The following is an 18,648-nucleotide window of genomic DNA, read 5'->3' as shown; positions in this document are numbered from 1 at the left end:
CGGACCGTCGACACAAAAAAAACTACATGTAACTTTTTTGTGCGACGTGTCCGCCATTTCCGACCGCGCATGCGTGGCCGGAACTCCGCCCCCGCCTCCCCGCACCTCACAATGGGGCAGCGGACGCGTTGAAAAAACAGCATCCGCTGCACCCGTTGTGCGGCGCTTACAACGCTAGCGTCGGTACGTCGGCCCGACACACTGCGATGGGCCGAGTACGACGCTAGTGTGAAAGTAGCCTTAGGCTTCTTTCACACTTGCGTCGGTACGGGGCGGTCGCAATGCGTCGGCCCGATGTACCGAAGCACGTTGTGAAAATTGTGCACAACGTGGGCAGCGGATGCAGTTTTTCAACGCATCCGCTGCCCAGTCTATGTCCTGGGGAGGAGGGGGCAGAGTTACGGCCACGCATCCGCGGAAATGGCGGACGCGACGTACAAAAAAAAGGTTACATTGAACTTTTTTTGTGACGACGGGGGCTAAAGTTATGGTTAGGGTTGGGGCTAAAGTTAGGGTTGGGGCTAAAGTTAGGGTTAGAGTTGGGATTAGGGTTAGGGTTTGGATTAGGGTTGGGATTAGTGTTACGTTTGGGATTAGGGTTGGGATTAGGGTTAGGGTTGGGATTAGGGTTAGGGGTGTGTTGGATTTAGGGTTTTGATTAGGGTTATGGTTAGGGTTGAGATTAGGGCTGTTTTGGGGTTAGGGTTGTGATTATCGTTAGGGTTGTGATTAGGATTATGGATCGGGTTGAGATTAGGGTTAGGGCTGTGTTGGGGTTAGGGTTGGAGTTAGAATTGGGGGGTTTCCACTGTTTAGGTACATCAGGGGGTCTCCAAACACGACAGCCAATTTTGCGCTAAAAAAGTCAAATGGTACTCCCTCCCTTCTGTGCTCTGCCGTGCGCCCAAACAGTGGTTTACCCCCACATATGGGGCATCAGCGTACTCGGGATAAATTGGACAACAACTTTTGGGGTCCAATTTCTCCTGTTACCCTTGTGAAAATAAAAACTTGGGGGCTAAAAATCTTTTTTGTTGGAAAAAAATATATTTTTTTATTTTCACTACTCTGCATTATAAATTTCTGTGAAGCACTTGAGCTTTCAAAGTTCTCACCACATATCTAGATAAGTTCCTTAGGGGGTCTAGTTTCCAAAATTTGGTCACTTGTGGGGGTTTCTACTGTTTAGGTACATTAGGGGTCTGCAAACGCAACATAACGCCCGCAGACAATTCTATCAAAGTCTGCATTCCAAAATGGCGCTCCTTCCCTTCCGAGCTCTGCCGTGCGCCCAAACAGTGGTTTACCCCCACATATGGGGTACCAGCATACTCAGGACAAATTGGACAACAACTTTTGGGGTCCAATTTCTCTTGTTACCCTTGTGAAAATAAAAATTTGGGGGCTAAAAAAATCTTTTTTGTGGGAAAAAAAATATTTTTTATTTTCACTACTCTGCATTATAAACTTCTGTGAAGCACTTGGGCATTCAAAGTTCTCACCACATATCTAGATAAGTTCCTTGGGGGGTCTATTTTCCAAAATGGGGTCACTTGTTGGGGGTTTCTACTGTTTAGGTACATTAGGGGTCTGCAAAGGCAACATAACGCCCGCAGACAATTCTATCAAAGTCTGCATTCCAAAATGGCACTCCTTCCCTTCCGAGCTCTGCCGTGCGCCCAAACAGTGGTTTACCCCCACATATGGGGTACCAGCATACTCAGGACAAATTGGACAACAACTTTTGGGGTCCAATTTCTCTTGTTACCCTTGTGAAAATAAAAACTTGGGGGCTAAAAATCTTTATTGTTAAAAAATATATATTTTTTATTTTCACGACTCTGCATTATAAACTTCTGTGATGCACTTGGGCATTCAAAGTTCTCACTACACATCTAGATAAGTTCCATGGGGGGGTCTAGTTTCCAAAATGGGGTCACTTTTGGGGGGTTTCTGCTGTTTAGGCACATCAGGGGCTCTCCAAACGCGACATGGCGTCCGATCTCAATTCCAGTCAATTTTGCATTGAAAAGTCAAATGGCGCTCCTTTGCTTCCGAGCTCAGCCATGCGCCCAAACAGTGGTTTACCCCCACATATGGGGTGTCTGCGTACTCAAGACAAATTGTACAACAGCTTCTGGGGTCCATTTTCTCCTGTTACCCTTGGTAAAATAAAAATTTGGAGGCAAAAAGATCATTTTTGTAGAAAAAATGCGATTTTTTTATTTTCACGGCTCTACGTTATAAACTTCTGTGAAGCACCTGGGGGTTTAAAGTGCTCACCACACATCTAGATAAGTTCCTTAAGGGGTCTAGTTTCCAAAATGGTGTCATATGTGGGGGGTCTCTACTGTTTAGGCACATCAGCGGCTCTCCAAACGTGACATGGCGTCCGATCTCAATTCCAGCCAATTCTACATTGAAAAAGTAAAACGACACTCCTTCTCTTCCAAGCTCTGCGGTGCGCCCAAACAGTGGTTTACCCCCATATATGGGGTATCGACGTACTCAGGAGAAATTGTACAACAACTTTTGTGGTCTAATTTCTCCTGTTACCCTTGTGAAAATAAAAATTTGGGGGCAAAAAGATCATTTTTGTAGAAAAAATGAGATTTTTTATTTTCACGGCTCTACGTTATAAACTTCTGTGAAGCACTGGGGGTTCAAAGTGCTCACCACACATCTAGATAAGTTCCTTAAGGGGTCTAGTTTCCAAAATGGTATCACTTGTGGGGGGTTTCCACTGTTTAGGCACATCAGGGACTCTCCAAACGCGACATGGCATCCGATCTCAATTCCAGCCAATTCTGCATTGAAAAAGTCAAACGGTGCTCCTTCACTTCCAAGCTCTGCGGTGCGCCCAAACAGTGGTTTACCTCCACATATGGGGTATCGACGTACTCAGGAGAAATTGCACAACAACTTTTGTGGTCTAATTTCTCCTGTTACCCTTGTGAAAATAAGAATTTGTGGGCGAAAAAATCATTTTTGTGAAAACAAATGCGATTTTTTATTTTCACGGCTCTACGTTATAAACTTCTGTGAAGCACTTGGGGGTTCAAAGTGCTCACCACACATCTAGATAAGTTCCTTGGGGGGTCTAGTTTCCAAAATGGTGTCACTTGTGGGGGGTTTCCACTGTTTAGGCACATTAGGGGCTCTCCAAACGCGACATGGCGTCCGATCTCAATTCCAGCCAATTCTGCATTGAAACAGTCAAACGGTGCTCCTTCACTTCCAAGCTCTGCGGTGCGCCCAAACAGTGGTTTACCTCCACATATGGGGTATCGGCGTACTCAGGAAAAATTGCACAACAAAATTTGTGGTTACATTTCTGTTTTTACACTTGTGAAAATTAAAAAAAATGGTTCTGAAGTAAAATGTTTGCAAAAAAAAGTAAAATGTTCATTTTTTTCTTCCACATTGTTTTAGTTCCTGTGAAGTACGTAAAGGGTTAATAAACTTCTTGAATGTGGTTTTGAGCAGCTTGAGGGGTGCAGTTTTTAGAATGGTGTCACACTTGGTTATTTTCTATCATATAGACCCCTCAAAATCACTTCAAAGGTGATGTGGTCCCTAAAAAAAACATGGTGTTGTAAAAATGAGAAATTGCTGGTCAACTTTTAACCCTTATAACTCCCTAACAAAAAAAAAAATTGTTTCCAAAATTGTGCTGATGTAAAGTAGACATGTGAGAAATGTTATTTATTAACTATTTTTTATGACATATCTCTCTGATTTAAGGGCATAAAAATACAAAGTTTGAAAATTGCAAAATTTTAAAAATTTTCGCCATATTTCCATTTTTTTCATAAATAATCGCAAGTAATATCGAAGAAATGTTACCACTAACTTGAAGTACAACATGTCACGAAAAAACAATCTCAGAATCAGCGGGATCAGATAAAGCGTTCCAGAGTTATAACCTCATAAAGTGACACTGGTCAGAATTGTAAAAATTGGCTCGGTCATTAAGTACCAAATTGGCTCTGTCACTAAGGGGTTAATTATTGTATTATTTTAAAAGTTATTTATGACTTGTGTATGAACTGTTAAACTGTAAAGCGCTGTGGAATATGTTGGCGCTATATTCCTGGGAACTTTTCAGAATATTTTCCCAGGCTCGAGTTCATATGAGTTCATCCAGCAGAGGGCGCATCACCGCGACTTGAGGTAACTACAGTACATTCCCCTGCATTCCATTCATTCACCAAGTTTTACAGTCAGGAGCACAGCTGCATTAGCAGAGCTCCTGGGTGTAAAATGATTTAACCCCTTCAGATGGATTTACAGCGTGGGACAAGACTGAACGACGGAAGGAATGGAATATTGTTGTTTGTTTTTTTAACTTTATTTCAGGTGACAAGGGTCTTCAGGTGGATTAAGAGTATAATAAAATATTAATACACCATGTGTCTTTATTTCATTAAAATACTTTTTAATAATGTGTGTGTGTGTTTTATTAACCATTTCGTACTATTGGTTTAATAATGGATAGGTGTCATAATTGGCGCCTCTCCATTATTAACCTGGCTTAATGTCACCTTACAATAGCAAGGTGACATTAACCCTTCATTACCCCATATCCCACCCCTACACGGGAGTGGGAAGAGAGAGGCTAAGTGCCAGAATAGGCGCATCTTACAGATGTGCCTTTTCTGGGGTGGTTGGGGGCAGATGTTTTTAGCCGGGGGGGGGTCCTATAACCATGGTACCTCCCTAGGCTATTAATATCTGCCCTCAGTATCTGGCTTTACCACTCTGGCGGAGAAAATGGCGCGGGAGCCCACGCCAATTTTTTCCAGGATCTAACCCTTTAATTTAATAACTAGAGACCCCAAATTTTACACAGAGACACTTGTTACATTAGTAAAGAGGAATATGTAATAAAAGAAGGGATATGAGATGGTTTACTGTATGTGTAAACCATGTCTCATATCCTGTTGGGTTTGTGAAGGAGATAGGAAAAGCCGGCAATTGAATTACCGGCTTTTCTGCTATCTAGCGCTGAATTAAATATATATATATACATATGTGTCTTACTGACATATATATATATACCTATTCTATCTGTACACGTTTATTCTACCTATTCTATTCTGTCAGTGTGATTTTACTGTACACCGCACTGAATTGCCAGCTTTTCTATAGAACACCGCTGCGTATTTCTCGCCAGTCACACGCATGGTCCGTGTGTAATCCAGAATTTTCTCGCCCCCATAGACTTTAATTGGCGGATTTCTTGCGCACTACGCTGACAAACGCAGCATGCTGGGATTTTCTATGCCCTTAACATACCGTATATTACGGATGCGTAATATACGGCAGATAGGAGCTGCCCCATAGAGAATCATTGGGCCGTGTGCAATGCGTATTTTCTGGACGTATTTTCTGCGCTCATACGTCCGTAAAACTCGCTAGTGTGACGCCGGCCTTAGTCACCCACCCACCCATAAATTAGGCAGGCTCTCATCGCTACAGAAATACCAATCGTGGACGCTAAATGTGGTGTAGGCACACTGGGGCTCAGAAGGGTGGGTGTAATTTGGATTTGGGAGCGGAAAACTTGCTGAATTTCTTTTGGTGGGTGAGGGGCCATTTAGCTTTTCCAGAGCCTTTGTTCTACCAGTAACAAGGAAGCTCCCTATATTTCCGTTAACAGATGATGGACCTGAGTGGGGACTTGCTTTTTTGTGAATTGAGTTGAAGCTTTTACTAGGAACATTTTACATAACGTTTGAAATCACATTTATCCTGCACTCTACGCTGAGCTCTGACATTGAGATTTCCATCTAAATCTCCGAATTACATGATTCAGATAAAACCCCCAAGGGATCCATTCACTATATTTAGGCAGCAGATTTACTCTGAACTCTGTGTGGCCTTTTTCCAGCATTGCCCTCCTTTTCAGAAGTGCACAAATCTGTGACAGATTGCACTTTCATGCACGCCTAAAAAAGCCATCGCCAGATCAAAGGCTAAACAAAGTTCACAGTGCCTTCATATACTTCATCTTAAATAATGTTCCACCTGGGTTATATCTGAATCACCTTTTTCAGAGATTTACATGCAAACTCCGGCATAAGTGCTCAGCATAGAGCGCAAGATAAATATGCGCCGAGCCTTGCTTGCGATCTTTTGGGAGGCAAAATGAAACAGCAGCAGGTGAAGAATAGGTTTTATTTATTTTTTACATTGTTCCTCGTGTGGTATAAGTGATTAGATGACTTTTTTCTCCGGGTCGTCGTGATTACAGTGATACCAGATTTATATAGTTTTTTTATGTTTAGTTGCTGTCATGCTAAAATACGCTTTTTATTGCAAAAACAAGAACAAGTTTTTGCATCACCATATTTTGATATGTACATGTTTTGATCAACAGAGTCTTGTGAGGGCTTGTTATTTTTGCAGGAAGAGCTGACATTTTATTGGTACCATTTTCGGTCACATTACATTTTTTGATCTCTTTCTATTCTGACTTTTGGGAGACAGAATGAACAAAAACCAGCAATTCAGCAATAGTTTTTTTGTTTTTATGCCGTTCCACGTGTGGTAAAATTGATAAGTCAGCTTTATTCTTATACCACATTAAAGGGGTTGTCCACTACTTTCAGTTGACCCCCCAATGTATCCCCCTGGGCCCCTAATGAATCGTGTAAATACCTTCTGTTGCCGTTTTCGCCTGTGAGTGGCGCTATGCTGGCAGCTGAGTCCGGGTCACGTGACCCCCAGGCTGCAGCCGCCGCTAATTTACGCCGACGTCACGTCAATTTCCAGACTCTGGAAATTGACGTCATGTCAACAACAGGCGTCACCCAGCCGCACAGTCAGCAGTCACTCAAGAGTGACTGGGCTGTGGCCGGTGCTGTGGGCTGCCTGCGGGGCTGTGATGGGGGTGGGCGGGGCTCTGCTGGGGGCGGGCGGGGCTGTGCTGGGGTGGGCGGGGCTGTGCTGTTGTCTGTGCTGAGATCTGCTCGCCGGCCGCACTCATGTGCTTAGATGTGCGGCCGGTGCATCGGCCGGTGTGTCGGCGGCCGGTGCCGTGGCGGTGCTACGAGCAGTATAGTGCGGCAGGTCCGTCCGACCAGCGGGAGAAGGAGAGGCACAAGTGCTACGCGGTATCCACCGCAAGTAGAGTGAGGGGCATGTGTGTCCGTGAAGCACATGCCCCCCACCGCAAGTAGAGTGAGGGGCATGTGTGTCCGTGAAGCACATGCCCCTCACTCTACTTGCGGTGGATACCTCGTAGCACTCGTGCCTCTCCTTCTCCTGCCGGTCGGACGGACCTGCCGCACTATACTGCTCGTAGCATTTTTCCCAGTATTCTCACTGTATCTTCGTGCTTGATGCAAATTAATTAACTATTACTGGGGTCTTATTACTACACGTACCATTTTCGCTTCATTTAGCACACTGATGAAGGTCCTTTGCAGACCGAAACGTTTGTGACTACTGTATGTATATTAAAACAACCCCTTTTGCATCACATCTATCGGAGTGTGCTAGTTGTAACTTCTGCAGCTCCTGACAGGCTGAAGGGAGAAGGAAAGCAAGAGGCTCCCCGGGAGCTAGAAAGGGTTCCAGAGGCACGGTTAGCGACCAAACTACCCGTGGGGCTCGTTCCAGAAGTGGAGGAACCAGGCCGCAGTAGGGCACCAACCCCTGAACTAGTGGAACAGCTGTGGGCTTTGGCTGGCAATCCGGAGGCTGCTGTGACTGTGGGTGCAGCAGCCAAGCTTGCACCTATTCACTGAAGGGGTGAACACGGAGGGTCCAGGAGACAGAGAGTACTTCGCCCGACGGGACCCGTGTTCGCTGGCTTGGGACGCTGGATGGCGGGCGCAGGGCAGGAGAGGAGGTAGCCGGCGCGGAGAGATGGCCGGGAGAGGTATGTGACAGAGGAGTTCTGGACATGTGCCCAATTTTCCAGAGAGTTTCCTGGACTTCGTACCCGGAGGACACAGCACCCTGGCTGGGGGTCCGAACTGTAAGTAAAACTGTGAAAACTGCAACATGCTGTGTCCTTCCATTTCTTTACAGTGTCACCTGCTCTGCACCACTGCCTGCCACTGGCAATATTGCCACCCACACCACTGGCTGCCCTGGGGACCAAGCTCTATGCGTGGAGAGCTTTAACGGCTCGGCTGCATTGTCATCTGCCCCGGAGGACTGTGCAGCAGTATCGGCTAGCATCTCCGTTGCCGAGTGCCACAGGTGGTGTCACGAACATTTCCTTAATAGACTTTATTTTCCACTTTCATTCACTTCCCCTTTAACTGGACGACCAGGGCCACGGACTGGGTCATTGCCACTGTGACCACTCCTTTAAGTACCGCTGGACCCGGTACCGAGTATCCCACGGCCCTAGCGGGTGCTCCACACACGCAAGTGTGACCCCGGCCTACCACTCCGGACATCTTGGCTGATTCATGGTATCATTACAGGGCATGCAGCTGTACTTAAAGAGTAACCAAAATTTTAATTTTATTTTATTTCATAGATCAAAATTTTAGATGAATATAACAATCTATAATCTTTTGTGGCCTCATAAGGCACCATTTACATAACCAATGTGCTGTGCAGTAAGGGGCTGCCATGGGCCCTGGGATGTGTAAGCGATGGGAGCCCACAAACACTCTAAAATTATAAAATGATCCGTCACTTGCTGCCTATATACTGTAACAGGATCACATTTACTGTACAGTATGATACATGCCATCATGCCCTGATGCCATGCAAGCATACTAAGTCAAAACACAGGCCCTGATTCATCATTTGCAGATTTTTTTTGTCATGTCTATTTTTGATATGGCAGATTTTGCACCACATAAAACAAAATGGGCAAACAGTGCGAGACTGTGTCTTTAAATGTGTAGGTCTGAGAGCCTGACCAAGTTACAGAATGCTTGACACAGTCATTCAGGAGTGCTATTGGGACATCATACTGTGTATAGGGAGGCTATGAGAGCTGTGTATTGTATATAAAGGAGCAGTGAGGACATCATACTGTGTATAGGGAGGGTATGGGAGCATAATACTATACATAAAGGAGCTGTGAGGACATCATACTGTGTATAGGGAGGCTATGAGAGCTGTGTACTGTATATAAAGGAGCAGTGAGGACATTGTAATGAGTATAGGGAGGGTATGGGAGCATAATACTATACATAAAGGAGCTGTGAGGACATCATACTGTGTATAGGGAGGCTATGAGAGCTGTGTACTGTATATAAAGGAGCAGTGAGGACATTGTAATGAGTATAGGGAGGGTATGGGAGCATAATACTATACATAAAGGAGCTGTGAGGACATCATACTGTGTATAGGGAGGGTATGGGAGCATAATACTATACATAAAGGAGCTGTGAGGACATCATACTGTGTATAGGGAGGCTATGAGAGCTGTGTGCTGTATATAAAGGAGCAGTGAGGACATTGTAATGAGTATAGGGAGGGTATGGGAGCATAATACTATACATAAAGGAGCTATGAGGACATCATACTGGGTATAGGGAGGCCATGAGAGCTGTGTGCTGTATATAAAGGAGCAGTGAGGACATTGTAATGAGTATAGGGAGGGTATGGGAGCATAATACTATACATAAAGGAGCTGTGAGGACATCATACTATGTATAGGAAGGCTATGAGAGCTGTGTACTGTATATAAAGAAGCTGTGAGGACATTGTAATGAGTATAGGGAGGGTATGGGGCTGCATACTGTATACAAAGTAGCTGCGAGGATTTTGTACTATGTAAAGGGAGGCTTACGGGTGCTGCATGCTGTATCTAAAGGAGCTGTGAGAATGTTTTACTGTGTATAGGGAGGATATAGGTGCATAATACTGTATATAAAGGAACTGTGAGGATATTGTACTATGTAAAGGGAGGCTACAGGGGCTGCATACTGCATATAAAGGAGCTGTAAGGAAATCATACAGTGTATATGAGTCGCCCCCCAAGGGCCGTGGGGTACTCGGTACCGGGTCCGCTCGGCTTACAGGGGGATGTCACGGTGGCGGCGACCCGGTCCGTGGCCCTGGGCGCCCATGTTAAAGGAAAAGTCTTTAAAGGGGTTTTCGGAATAAAGTTTGTGTTCATGGCGCCACCTGTGGTTTTCGGTCAGTAGGAACCGACGCTACTTAAAGGGGTCCTCTGGGATGATGTTATGGCAGCTGAGATGGTATAACTTCCCGCAGGTGAAGTATGTCCCAAGGGCTCCCAGTGTATAGCACAGATGGTGTGGTGAATGGTTTAGTAAAGAATGAAGAACACAGGTTTGCAGTCTTTACTTGGTTTACTGATGGTAGCAGTCAGCCTCGGTCCAGGGTATCAAGTGCAGGGGTAGCTGTGGTCCAACCGGCTTGGAGGCAATAGGGGATCCCTATCCCAAGTGAGGTCCGTAAGCCTTTCCTACTTGCGTTAGTTGGCAAGGTCCCTGCTGCTTATACTTACTGGCAAAGCCCTCTCTCTCCTGTCCTAAGACAGATGTCTGTACGATAGGCAGTGCGAGCCATTTTATAGGGTCTCTATCATGACCCGGGCTTGGTGTGGGCAATTGACATACAGTCCTATGCCCTCCGGTTCTGTTGTGCGTCCTGGAGAACAACACGACCTCGGGCTCCCGGTGCCCGGCTACTACGCTTTGGCTCTGAGGGTGTCCGGTTGCTGTTCCCCTCTGAGCCTCTTCCTCCACTGTGCTCCTTTCCTCTAAGCTCTTCCACGATTCAATCTCTCAGGTTCTGTTCCTTTCCCAGAGCTGCAGCTCAGTCCCGCCTGCTGGCTCTGCACTCTCTCTGCTCTTCTTCCTCTCTTTTCACTGTTTCCTCCAGACTGCACTGACTCCTCCTCCAGACCAGAATTCTTAAAGTTAGGGAAGCTCCCCTGAATCCAGGTCCTGAGCTCCCACTTCTGGCCTGGATTCGGAATATGTTGAATGTGTGCATTACCTGGTAAAGAGAGTCCTCCTTGCCTCCAAGCGTGATATCACCCTCTCCGAAAGGAAGGCATCATCACTGTAACAACCGGTTATCTGGGGGATTACATATAGAGAGGCTATGGGGCTGCATACTGTATATAAAGGACCTGCAAGGACATTGTACTATGTAAAGGGAGGCTGCAGGGGCTGCATACTGCATATAAAGGAGCTGTAAGGACATCATGCAGTGTATAGGGAGGCTATGGGAACATCATACTGTATAAATAGGAGCTGTGAGGATATTGTACTGTGTAAAGCGAGGCTCTGGGAGCATCACACTGTATATAAAGGTGCTGTGAGGACATTGTACTGTTTATAGGGGGCTATGGGAGCATAATACTGTATATAAAGGAGCTCTGAGGACATTGTACTATGTATAGGAAGGCTATGGGGGCTTTATACTGAGTATAAGGAGGTAATGGGGGCAATATAATAATACAATAATTAGTGACAATTTTATTTTGAAAGCACCAACATATTCTACAGCACTTTACATTTAAGGGAGAATGTGTACAATCACACAGTAACGCATAGTTCAACAGTTACAGGAGGAGTGATGCCCAGCTTACAAGGTTACAATTTATAAATTACAGTGGGTACGGAAAGTATTCAGACCCCTTTAAATATTCCTCTTTGTTTCATTGTTTTTGGTAAATTCAAAAAAGTTCATTTTTTCTCATTAATGTACACTCTGCACCCCATCTTGACTGAAAAAAAAAACAGAAATGTAGAAATTTTTGCAAATTTAATAAAAAAGAAAAACTGAAATATCACATGATCATAAGTATTCAGACCCTTTGCTCAGACACTCATATTTAAGTCACATGCTGTCCATTTCCTTGTGATCCTCCCTGAGATGGTTCTACTCCTTAATTGTAGTCCAGCTGTGTTTAATTAAACTGATAGGACTTGATTTGGAAAGGCGCACACCTGTCTATATAAGACCTCACAGCTCACAGTGCATGTCAGACCAAATGAGAATCATGAGGTCAAAGGAACTGGCCAAAGAGCTCAGAGACAGAATTGTGGAAAGGCACAGATCTGGCCAAGGTTACAAAAGAATTTCTGCAGTAGACAAGGTTCTTAAGAGCACAGTGGCCTCCATAACTTCTTAAATGAAAGAAGTTTGGGACCACCAGAAGTCTTCCTAGACCTGCCCGTCCAGCCAAACTGAGCAATTGTGGGAGAAGAGCCTTGGTGAGAGAGGTAAATAAGAACCCTAAGATCACTGTGGCTGAGCTCCAGAGATGCAGTAGGGAAATGGGAGAAACTTTCACAAAGTCAACTATCACTGCAGCCCTCCACCAGTTGGGCCTTTATGGCAGAGTGGCCCGACGGAAGCCTCTCCTCAGTGCAAGACTTATTTCCATCAAAATGCGTTGTTTTGTGACAAAAACGGATCCTGCGAATTTGCCCACAGAATCTGTCTTTTTCGCATAGACTTGTATTAGCGACGGATCGCGATGTATGGCCACACGTTTCGTCCGTCGTGCACTGGACTTGTTGGAATTTGTTGATATGTCGTCTGGAAAAAATGTACAAAGAAACGTTTTTTGTCTGCGTCGGAAAAATGTGCCACGACGGATCCTGCGGCATACGTTGTTGGCTAGAATGGAAGCCTATGAACGCAGGATCTGTTGTGGTACGTCACATAACGGAATCCAGCACTGGAATCCGTTTATTTACACTGAGCATGCTCAAAATCAGTATTCAGTAGCCAGTTGTCCAGACAGCCCAAAATCTATATAAACCTGCCATATGGCTTCATTCCTCAATGTGCCAGCAAGAAGCCTGCATGCCAGCAAGACTCCTGCCAGCCAGCCAGCCAGAGGACTACCAGCCAGCCAGATGCCTGTCAGCCAGCTAGCGTCCTGCCAGCCAGCGTGAGTCCTGCCAGTGTTTTTGTGTGTGTGTGTGTGTATGTATGTGTGTGCGCACGTGTGTGTTCAGCCGTGTCTTTTTTTTTCTTACTGCCATGTATTTCCAAAGTAGTGTGGCATGTGTGTGTAAAATGTGGTGTCTGTGTGTGTGTGGCATGTGTGTGTAATGGCGGTTTGTGTGTGTTCTGCCTGTCTGTCCATTTAATTATTTATTTTTTTATTTAAGTTCTGCGGTGTGTTTGTGTGTGTGTGTGTGTGTGTGTCCAGCCGTGGTTGTTTATTTATTTTATTACTGTTATGTATTTCCAAAGTAGTGTGGCGTGTGTGGCATGTGTGTGTAATGGCGGTGTGTTTGTATGCTGCGTGTCTGTGTGTCCATGCGTTTTTTTTAAATTTGCATTTAATGTACTTGTATTTAAAATAAAGAGCATTGTAGCTCCTACTTGTGATGTTAAAAAAAAAATAAAGCAAAAAAAAAAAAGAAAATAATAAAAATGTATCTTCAAACTGTACGTAGTATCATTTCACAGAGGTAAAATTTTGTGTGGTGTATGTAAAACTGGAACACACAACATGCAATACAGAGTTGGTTGAGGGTATATTTTTTTTAAATAAAAGGTGTATGGAACTTTGGATAGCACAATTTGATATTTTGAGGATATCAAGCTCAGACTTGTGTGCCTTGGGTATATTTTTTGGGGTTACAGAACGGTGGTTTTTTTTTTGCCTGCTTGCACATTGCTCAGATATAAAATTTGAGCAGGGTGGTTTATAAACCTATTAAGTAACTTTGCTTTTTTTTTGGGTTGTGGGTCCTATAGGGATTATTTTAGGGGGGAGGTTTTTAAATCCTACTAGCTGTGGAGCAACTTTTTATGTTCTAATTCAGCTGCCTACACATAATTTTATAATTGTCTTTATAGTTGCAGTTGCAGGCCATACCAGGCCAAAGAAGGGACCAACCGGGACAGCACTCGGAACTCCTGGTGTAAGTATTAAAGAACACAAAGCTTGGCATATAATTTGTATAGTAGCTAACAAGTGTCTTTATACTTGCAGATTAAAAAAACGTTTAATTATGGGAGCCCTCTTTCACAGCGTAGGCATATTGAGGTAATTAAAAAAAAATAAATTTCTTTTTGGCCTTGTTAAAATTTTGGGTTAACACTATATGCATTAATTATGTTTTCACAGGAAGCTGAAGCAGCAGAGAGCCACCCAGAAGGAGACCAGGTGGGTGGAGAAATGCCCGGAGCGGCCTCGCAGAGTGTAAGTTGTGCAGAAGCAGTTCCTACAGACATCACAGTGCACCCAACACAGAAAAAAACAGATCATCATACATCACAGTACACTCACAAAACATATGCCTACATCCAACATAATTTATTTATTTTTTTTCTAGTCTGCTGCACGTTCTGGCCAACGCCGTCAAGGTCCACCCAGCAGCTCCCAGGGTCGGCGTTGTGATTGCCGCAGCGGTCAGCCTCCAGTAAGTACAATTTTTTTTCCTTTTTTTTTATATTAGATGTGGATTTCAGTTTAATAATTTTATTTATTTATTTTATTTTTTTTTAACAGTCTTCACAGCGTGCTCCTCACTCAGATGAGGAGGGTGGCATCAATGTGGACCACCTCATCGAAGAGATACACGGGCGGGAGCCGCTGTGGAACATGGCTGACTGCAGCCATGCTGATCAGTTCATCCCCCGTCAGCTCTGGGAGCAAGTATGCTTCATCGCTGTGGACAACTGGGAGGACCTCGAACCTCAGCAGCAGACTCAAGCACGTAAGTATTCACATTTCAGTAATTTCGGTTGCAGGACGGAATGTGTTGTAAACGAATTTTTTTTTAATTCACTTTACAGGTGAAAGAGTAATGAAGCGGTGGTGGTCACTCTGAGATCGCTTCAAGAGGAGTTCAACAAGGAGATGCAGGCCCTGAGTGGATCGGGAGGACGCAGGAGCCAATACAAGTACGGCAGGGCCCTGTCGTTCCTCCGGTCGACGATGGTTAGCAGAAGGTAAATATTCCACAGCCTATTTATGAAGTCACAATGTTTACCTGTCTAACCTTATTTTTTAGTTTCAGCCAGGGCTATGTAATATCAATATATTACTTTTTGTTTTTCTTTTCTTTCACAGCACCATCTACATCGGGAGCCTGCTGCTGCCTTGGACCCTTCTGGAGTGATCCCGCAGGAGTCTGCCTCCAGGGGCCAAGCCGATAGACCCCACCCCTCTGACCCTTCGTCTGACCCTTCCCTCACTTCTGGTCCCTCGGCCCCATCCGCCTGCGCTGGAGCATCATCGCAGACTTCATCACTTTAAGCTGCTGGTGACGAGTTAGCGTTCCCTTTACCCCACCCCTCTGATGCTGCCACCTCTAGAACACCTTTATGTTCTGGTCGGCAGCGCCAGAGGGGACAGGAAAGGAGCTATGCGCCCGAGTTCTTGCATCTGAATGCAGGCTTCCAGAACTGGATCAAACTTTTGGCCGAGCAAATGACTGCTGGGTTTAACATTTTGAACAAAATCATCCTTGAACTCAGTAGTCATCTGGATAGGCTGCATTCAGATGCAAGTAGCTCACCTAATGTTTATTTTTTCAATCAGCACTCGCGCGCATGGAAAATCTAACTCCTGACCAGGAGATGCATGTAATGCAAGGCTGCCATGCTGCTCTAGCGCAGGCCACCTCCCAAGCCCCTCCACCTACCCTGTTAGTTGCTCCCACACCTCCCCCACCATCCACTGTCTCTCCTACCAATCCTTCCCAGTACCAAAATCCTTCCCAGTACCAAAATTCTTGCTGTTTCCAAAATCCGTCCCAGTTCTAAAACCCGTCCCAGTTCCAAATGCCTTCCCCCCCAGTTTCCTTCCTCGTTACATATTCCTTCCCCGGCCCAGCTTCCTGCACCTTATAATTTCCCACCTACAACACCCCAACTCCCCACCCAACCTGTCCTCCCTGCTCAACCTCATGTTTTCTTCCCCCCTTCCACTTCTGATGAACCCCAACCCGATCGCCTTTCACCCACTATCGACGTGGCCCACCCTGCCAGCCCCTCCAATACTATCTCCACCCAACAGTTTACAAATTTGTAAATATATTTTTAATCTTTGTTAATAAAACCAATTTTTGGTAGAAAAAAGCATTTATTGTCAATTGTATTTATATAAGATTGGGTATAAAAGGTACCAAACATAAAACACTTGTTGCAAAGGTAAAAAGAGGTTAATATACAAAAAAAATACGCAACTTTACTGAAAGGTATAAAAATTGGTGTTAAACAAAAAACATGGCCTAATCACAAGTGTGACTTCAGCAGGTATAAAATCAGGTGTGACTTCAGCAACATACATTATACAAAAACACAAAACATCAAACCATGTCATCCTGCCATTCAACTCTACCTTGAGGTGACAAAGTAATCTGCAAATTGGTCCCTCATTCTGGAAACTGCAACAGCGCTACGAAAAGTTACATTTTGATAGTCCGGCAAGGTGGCTTCAGACTCATTTTCCTCCATGGCAACCTGTTCCTTGGCTAGGACAAAATTGTGCAGCACCACACAAGCCTTCACCACCTCATCCAGTCTCAGTTTTCAATTTGATAGCGGTCAACAGAACTCGCCATTTTGCAGTTAAAATCCCGAAAGCACACTCCACCACTCGTCTCGCTCGTGTTAACCGATAATTGAATACTATTTTCCTGCCTGTTAGGGTATGTGTCCACGTTCAGGATTGCATCAGGATTTGGTCAAGATTTTTCATCAGTATTTGTAAGCCAAAACCAGGAGTGGAACAATTAGAAGAAAAGTATAATAGAAACATATGCACCACTTCTGCATTTATCACCCACTTCTGGTTTTGGCTTACAAATACTGATGAAAAATCCTGACCAAATCCTGATGCAATCCTGAACGTGGACACATACCCTAAATCCACTACTTGCATTTGGTTTGAGCAGGTGTGGTGAAAGTTGGAAGGCTTCATCACCAGCACACAACTGGCATTGGTGGGCCTGAGGTTCCAGGGAGTGGTCTTGGAGGTGGAAAATGATATGTGTCTCCGTATAAACAACGTCCCATTGCAGACATGATTTGCAATCATTGGAGCGGCCTTAGGCACCAATATCCACCGCTATGAATTTGCAGTCAGCGTCAGCTATGGCCATCAGCACAATAGAAAAGTATTTTTTATAATTGAAATATTCTGAGCCCGATCCTGCAGGTTTAACAATCCTTATGTGCTTTCCATCCACTGCGCCCAAGCAATTTGGAAAATGGCAAATCTGTTCAAAATTAGCGGCAATCTCCAGCCACCTCTCCATTGTTGGATTTGGGATGTACTCCTCCTGTAAATAATCCCACAATGCCCAGCAGGTCTGTTTTGATATTCTTGATATTGTTGAAATCCCGAGCCGAAATTCATAATGGAGGGATTCGCCAGTTGCAAGGAATCTGTCAAAAAAAAAAAAAACACAGAAGATAATTATTACAAACTACCAGCAACAACATTACAGTTTAGTCTGATGAATGAGAAGTAAAAAAAAATAAATTATAAAGGCTTACCGATGTGTCACCATTAGTGTTGAGCGATACCTTCCGATATGCAAAGGTATCGGTATCGGATTGGATCGGCCGATACCCAAAAAATATCGGATATCGCCGATACCGATACCAATGCATATCAATGGGACACAAAATATCGGAATGGTTCCCAGGGTCTGAAGGAGAGGAAACTCTCCTTCAGGCCCTGGGATCCATATTCATGTATAAAATAAAGAATAAAAATAAAAAATATTGATATACTCACCCCTCGGACGGCCCCTGGCTCTCACCGGTCCAAGCGTCTGCCTCCGTTCCTAAGATTGCAGAGTGAAGGACCTTCGATGACGTCGCGGCTTGTGATTGGTCGCGTGACCGCTCACGCGACCAATCACAAGCCGCGACGTCATCGCAGGTCCTACACTCACTGCATTCTTAGGAACGGAGGCTGCCGGTTACATCGCTAAGGTCCAGGGTCCGCCGGAGGGGTGAGTATATCCATATTTTTTATTTTTATTTTTTACATGAATATGGATCCCAAGACCTGAAGGAGAGCCTCCTCTCCTCCAGACCCTGGGAACCATACACTGGGAACTTCTGATTCTAATTTCCGATATCACAAAAATATCGGAACTCGGTATCAGAATTCCGATACAGCAAATATCGTCCGATACCCGATACTTGCGGTATCGGAATGCTCAACACTAGTCACCATCAGACGCTCCGCCCGTGATATTGAAAAGCACAAATAGGTGTCCTTTCTCCTTATTAGTTCTCCAACCCGTTCCACCAAAACGTCAAAGTTTTCAGGTCTCATGCATACATAATTGAAGAACTTCTACGGGTTTTGCCTCATTTCCATGTACAGCGTTGAATAGACATCACGGTCAATCGCTGTACAGTGATCGGATGGATCTAAAAGCATCGGTGACGCCGCAGACGAAGGATGCGCTGTCTTGCTTCCTCCTTTTCCCGAACAATCACTGCCAGCCTATTGGCCTCAAAAGCAAAATCCGCATAGATGGTCACAATATTTGCTATAACTCCTTCCATTTCTGCCACTTGCTCTAAAACCAATCAAAGATGGGGTATTAAAACACTCAATATTTAGGTTTCCATTATTTTCCAGTAGCCAATCACATTTGGGAGCCTCCCATTTGGAGGTATGAAAAACGGATCCATAAAAAAAACGGTTGAAACGGATTGAAAAACGTATAAGACGGATGCAACGAATCCAGTTTT

This window comes from Ranitomeya variabilis, chromosome 6 (genome assembly GCF_051348905.1).
Source record: "Ranitomeya variabilis isolate aRanVar5 chromosome 6, aRanVar5.hap1, whole genome shotgun sequence".
NCBI classification, from domain to species: Eukaryota; Metazoa; Chordata; class Amphibia; order Anura; family Dendrobatidae; genus Ranitomeya; species Ranitomeya variabilis.
The sequence above is the reverse complement of the archived record's forward strand: the minus strand, read 5'-3'. Positions refer to the sequence as shown.